The sequence below is a fragment of the Frankliniella occidentalis genome, unplaced genomic scaffold, assembly GCF_000697945.3.
Source record: "Frankliniella occidentalis isolate FOCC.00 unplaced genomic scaffold, Focc_3.1 Scaffold123, whole genome shotgun sequence".
NCBI lineage: Eukaryota > Metazoa > Arthropoda > Insecta > Thysanoptera > Thripidae > Frankliniella > Frankliniella occidentalis.
Genome location: NW_026267250.1, coordinates 732,146 through 738,338, shown reverse-complemented (window position 1 = coordinate 738,338; position 6,193 = coordinate 732,146). Strand labels below are relative to the sequence as shown.

Genomic DNA, 6,193 nt, shown 5'->3' with positions numbered 1-6,193 from the left:
CCCCCGCCCCGCCCCGCCCCGCCCGCTGCACACGCGGCGACTACTTCTTGTGGGGTCGAACATCGCAAGTGCATTAGGCGCCATCTTTGTTTGTCCCCGCGATGCTATCTAAACAAGGCCGCCGCCCGCCGGCGCGTCTTGGAGGAGGAAGAGAGCAGGGCTAGAGCAGTAGTAGTGCAAGCGCGCACTGCTGGATGAGCAAGAGAAGAGAGGACCCGCGCCGCAACTGGGAGGGGAGAGCGCGAGAGTTGCGACGGTTTAGTTATTGCCTCACGGGCGCACCGCTGGGCCAGGCCCACCCTCGGAGGGGCGACACTTTGCTACCACTGCTTTTCGCTGAGGAATCCGTGCTGCAGCCGTTGCGTAGGGGACTGAAGTGCGTCCCGCTCTGTGGAAAAGAAATCGAGGTTGTACGACAAATAGAATGTATTTACTCAAGATCAGAAAAAAAAAAACGTTCTTCTCGCCGACAAAAAAATCACTTGACATGGTCAAAAATGGTAAAGGTAAAACTTTTATTTCAGTCTCTTTTTTACAGAGGTTTTACTTTAAAATGTCTCAAAATTGCTACAGTTTGACAGTCTCTTTCGTGTGTTTTCTGTCAAGAGAAGACGGCAAATCTGCCTAGCAAACTCCTCGGTTTGCGGTGTGCCTGAAGCACGGCGATCTCGGCCGACAATAAAGTGAGACGAATACTTGCTGACTCGCACTGTCTGATCGCAGTCGTCTTTCGTCACGTTGCTCGAGCCGCTCTAACAACACGCGCTTCTTGCGCGCGCCCCTTATCTGCTCGACGACGGCTGATTGCAGACTCACCTTGTTGTTTTATTCATCCTGTCGTGGACCCAGAGGAGCAGGCTGGGCGGCTGCCACCGCTGATAAGATGATAATGGTCCACCGATGCTGCTCTGGAAGGCTCCTGCGCCCGCCCGCCCCGCGATTTTCAAATCCGTCAGATGAAGGCAAATACCGACGCCATCCGCCCCACGCAGTTTGCCTGCTGCTCCCCTCGCCTCCGGTATATCGCGGCGCACCGCGCGGCGATCCGCCCGCCGCAGGCAAGAGAGTGAGCGCTGTCAATCAGAAAGCAAAGGCGGTGGGTGAGTAGGGTGAGCGAGCGAGCGAGAGAGGAAGAGAGAGAGGAAGAGCGAGAGAGACGGGCCGACGGAGCGGTGAGAGCTTGTTGCTCTGGGTGCTGCGGGGTGCCGCGCTGCGACTGACAGCCCTGCCTGCCCCCGCTACTGCCGGCCGGACTCCCCCCTCTCTGTCTGTCCAACTCCAGGCGAGCGAGGGCGTGAGGGCGGGGACCCGTCGAGCCCCGGCGCGGAGCAGCAGCAGAGCGGTGGTGGTGGGTCGCACCCGCGCGCGCGCAGGGTGGGCCGACCTCGCAGTCTCGCGCAACTCCGGAGGAATCTGTCCATCAGCGGGGGGTCCGCCGTGGTGGGCAGCTCGCCCTGCACGCCCTGCGGCGGAAGGCTGTAATAGCACACATCCCATCCAGGCGCCCGCTCGGCCCGCGCCCCGCACAGCTGGAGGTCCAGGGCAGCGCAGCGGGTCCAATAGCGCCCCTAGGAATGCCGCCGCCACCCGCCCTCCTCTGACTCTGATGAGAGACACAGACTCGGCTGCACTGATGGAGGGTGGAACCTGCTGCTTGCTTTACCTGCTTCTCCCTGCCTCCACGTCGTCCTCGTCGTCGTCATCTCCGCCTCCCCGTGTGCCGGTAAATGAAACATGCCTCGCTATATCACATATCAAAGCGCAGCCACCAGCCAGGCCGGGCTGGGTCGGGCCCGGGCCGGGGCGCCTGTGCGCCTCCCTCGCCTATGATAACGCTCCCCTACCAGACTGCAAGACCCTGCGCTCCCCTCATCCTCCCCTCACTCTCTCTCGCTCACTCGCTCTCTCCCCTCAAACGAAGCAATTAAGTACCAATAAAACAAGGCCCGCCCGGGGCTGGGGCGGCGGCGGCCCGCCTTTGCCAAGAGAGTGCCAAATGATGGACAAGAGGGAGAGAGAGATGGGGGCCCCCGTCCTGGCTCCCACCCCACCCCTCCTTCCCCTCCTGTATGCCAATTTAGGGACGGGACGAGGATGTCCTCGCAGACAGCTGCAAGATCTAGACCCTCGCGCGCCGCCACCCCACGCCCTCAAAAGAATCGCTCAATCGTGACGGACGATAGCCCCATCCAAGCGGCCAATACCTTACACCCTCTCTCACTCTCTCTCTCTCTCGCTCTTTCCGACACCCCGCACCGCACGCCAGTCTGGGCGGCACGTTCAAGAGGCTGATATCGATGTTGAGCGATGTCCTTTACAGGAGAGGAAATGGCAGCAGAGAGGGGCTGAGGAGAGAATAAAACGGCGAAAAAAAGGGGGAGTAGGAGGTGGGGGCGGTGGGAGGTGCGCGCGGGAGGAGTCGCCGTTGTGGGGGGAGTAGGCCGTCGCTGCACGGTGAAAACGAAGTCTTTGGCGTTCAGGCGCTGGTCTGCTGAAATCAAACAGCCCCTGTGCTAAGTTCCCATAAGAGCAGCCGCTGCTTGAAAACCACTAGACGTTTGTTTCACCGATTTTCAAAATATTTCTAAAGAAAACGAAATGTGTATTTTTTCCTACCAGTACAAAGAGAGTGACTGAAACGACGTTTTCGCCATCTAGGGAAAAACAGCAGTGATGTACATAAAGCGAAAACTTTTTAACGATTTTTTTTTTTTTTTTTTTTTTTACCGGTGAAAGGAGCGTATGGACAAGTTGATGACAGCACAGTGCCATCGATACCGCTGTGCGCTGCGCCGAGCGACCCCCTCCCCTTGCTCGTTATAAGTTGGAAGGGCGTCGTCGCCCGCGCCCCGCCCGGCAGCACGGCGGCTCCACACCGCGTGAATGGCACCCTTTCCTCCGTGTGGAGCGACATTCATTAATACGCTGGGCCTACACGGGGCGCTGCAGCGCACTGCACACCCAAACAGCCAGCAGAGCCGGGGGAGGAGAATTCGGGCGCGCCGCGGGCGGAGCATGAGAACGACGGGAAAGTTTAGCTATGGGCCGCCGAGTGAGAGGGGAAAGGGGGTGAGAGGATAGGAAAGATAAATAGAGAGGGAGAGAGGGAGAGAGCGAGAGAGGGAGAGAGCGAGAGAGGGAGAGAGCTAAAAAGGGAGGGAGGGCAAGAGAGAGACCACACTGCATGGCGCACGGGCACGCGGGCGGAACTGCAATGGAATGACGCTGCCTGCCCCGCCCGGAGAAGAACAAGAAGAAAGTCATCAGGCAAATGATGGGAAAGTTTGACGTCGCGCGCACTGCGCTGGCTGTTCACGTGTTTGGTTGGCGATTGGGTGAGAAAGACACGACGACGAGGTGATAGAGAGAGAGAGGAATAAAAGCGAGACAGAGTGAAAGGGGCGGGAGGTGGGGGGTAAAAGGGATGGGGAGGGTGGGGGGTGTCAGCGCGACCAAACAGCACAGCGCAGAGGATGAGTCGCGCAACAGAGCCTCGCAGCATTCGCGGGAGGGACAACAAGTCAACACATTACGCGATGCCACTAGGCTTGTGTGAGTGTGTACGTGTGTGCGAGTGTGTGCGTATGTGGGAGAGGGCGTCGACAGTTCCAGCACTGGCGGCATTACCATTAGCAGAGAGACGCGTTGCCTTTAATGCGCGTCGATGTATGTGACGTCCACAATACACTCTCCTACAGCGCCATGTGTAGAGAAATATGCACGTCTGGAGACGTTATAGGAAAATTTGCCGTGTGCATAAGGAACGGTACCTCAAAGACTGACCATATTCTTTATTTCCGTTATACTTGCACGTGGTAAAAGTGTCCTTTCCGTGCAAAATTGAAAATCAATGATTCAGGCATTCTGTCCACGTCATTTTCAAAGTTGCATTCCAGGAGACGCCGGGGTCTGTTAGTTTTTTTTTTCTCGAGCAGGGTGCGGCTCGACTTGGAGCCGGGTGGTGGTGGTGGTGGTGTTAAGGGCTGGCCAGGACCAGGAGGGCTGAGGAGGAGCTGCTCACCGAGGAGAGGAGAGCACCCTCGGCTCGGCTCGGACCCGCAGTGATTGGGTGCAACTCGGCGTGTAAATAGTGTCGCTATCTCGGCTGCACAAGCGTGATTATGCCATCGTGCCGCGTTGGTGGCGGGGCTGGGGGAGGGGGATGAGGGGAGGACAGAGGAAGGGGGGAGGAGGAGGGGAGGAAGGGAGGAAGGGAGGGACAGGAGGTATGCCTCTCACTGCCTGTTTGCGCTCTCTATCAGACGGCCCGCCCCGCCCCGCCACGTTAAACTGCTCCGCCCGGACGGCACTTCAAACGCCCCGACTGACTGTGAGGGTCCGGGGCCCCGTACCGTCGGTACACGGCGGCGGCGGCGCTCCCGGCGGGGGTGGAGGAGGGAGACCGTCAGCGGCTCCAGCGCGCTAGCAGCGTCGCGACGCGGCGGGGGCGGCGGCAACGTAGCCATGGCAACGATTAGAAGGAATTGTGTACGGTCCGACGACGACCCCTGACTGTAGGGAAATGTGTGCGAGAGAGAGGGGCGGTAGGGGAGAGAGGGGGTGTCCCAAAGCGCCAACGGAAGAAGGGGAGCTGGTAGTGAGAGCAAGCGAGCGAGAGAGACGAGGGGAGGGGAGGAGGAGGAGAGCAGAGGAAGAGGAGAGAGCTGGGGGCCAGGATGAAGAGAGCTATAAGAGCGTGGCGGGCTAAATGTGGAGATATGAAGGAGTGACGGCGGGTAATACCGCGCAGGTACTCCGCTGGGAGGGAAGGAGAGAGAGAGTGGAGAAGGAAAGAGAGAGAGTGGAGAAGGAGAGAGAGAGAGCGAGAGAGAAAACTAGGAGAAAGATTGAGAAAAACGAGGTGCGAGGCTAGGGTAGTGCGGGGAGGCTCCACGGCGAAAAGGTGGTGTAAGAGATGCTGCCCCAGCAGAGCCCCGTGCGGTGCGACGGGGCGCAGAGCGCGCAATTAATTCGCGCGGGAATTCTGTTCCTCACGCCACGCGCAAAATAAAATGGAAAAAAAAATATTATCAATTCATTTGGCAAATCATTTACCAATCGCTGCTAATGTGGCCGGGGCGGCCGGGGCAGCGCGCGGCGCTGATCACCTCCCGGTTTGTTTCCGGTCCAGCGGGTCAGGCAGGCGCAGCAGTCGGGCCCAGGCGAACGGCTTTTAATCAAGTTCCAACAGATTCGTCTCTCCCCCCACCTGCCCGCTCTCTCGGCACGGCAACGGCACAACCCCCCTGCCATTTCGGAGATAATTTCCGTGAAATTTATTTGCAAGTCCTGTGCTATCCCTCGTCCCGCCTCCCCCTCCTCGCCCCCTTTTGCTCGTACCCCCTCGTGCTGGCTCGCGGTCGTTGACATCATCGACCAGACGGCTGACCTTTAGGCGAGAATTGTCGTCATGCCGTTAAGAGAGAGAGAGAGAGAGAAAAAGAGAGAGAGCGGAGACCTGTTTGTGCTGATGGTGATTAATGGGGCAGTCACCAGTGCGGCAAGTAGTTCTGTCCATGGCCCATCAGTGCGTCAACAGAGACAGAGAGAATGAGAGGCAGAGAAAGAGAGAGAAGTAATCGCACACACCGGATGAGGAACAGCGCTGCTGCCTGTACAATGGGGTGGCTGGGTGAGCGACAAGTCTGAAACAAAAAAATAAAATAAAAAAATCCTCCCTCCCTCTCTTTCTCTGCTTTATCCTTCACCTTATAGAAAAAAAACGGTTAGAGAGGAATGGCCAGCGGCCAGACCGCGTTCGGGAAAGGATTCTGTCTTTGTTGCTCCTGAGGCCGGCCTCCTATTACTATGTGTTCGTGTATGTGGGTGGTTTCACGAATAAGATGCACATTGGAGCTTTTTTTTTTTCGTTTTTAAAATGTTTGCAAGTGGAGGTTTTTCAGGCTATACTGCTTAAGTGGTACCCATGGAGTACGGAAACGGTCTTTAGCGAGCTCCCAGTCACGTTATCTAGCCTACCCGATACGCCTTAACTCCAGCGCCTGTGAACGGCGTGGTAGGCAACCCGCAGTTCAGTGCTGCGTTGCAGATGGCCTCTTTACAGGCGCGCTGCTGAATGGATTTCGCCCTTTTGAGCTGAAAATTAGCGGTAGAGAAGCTGCTCCCCCCCCCCCGGATTTTAGTGAATTATTCAAAATCAGTTGTCAAAGAAATAATTGGCAATATGTATTAA

At 57.5% G+C, this 6,193-nt stretch overlaps 1 long non-coding RNA gene across 1 annotated transcript in view; it reads right to left on the bottom strand.

The window, feature by feature from the left end:
* Positions 1–23: 23 nt before the first annotated feature.
* The window catches only part of LOC127750017 (uncharacterized), a 39,629-nt gene continuing 33,459 nt past the window's right edge, over positions 24–6,193 (bottom strand). Inside the window, exons 2-3 of the long non-coding RNA XR_008011485.1 lie at positions 817–1,073; positions 24–388 (exon numbers count right to left, since the gene is read on the bottom strand). This is a non-coding gene — a long non-coding RNA (uncharacterized LOC127750017). The remainder of the gene's footprint in view (positions 389–816; positions 1,074–6,193) is intronic.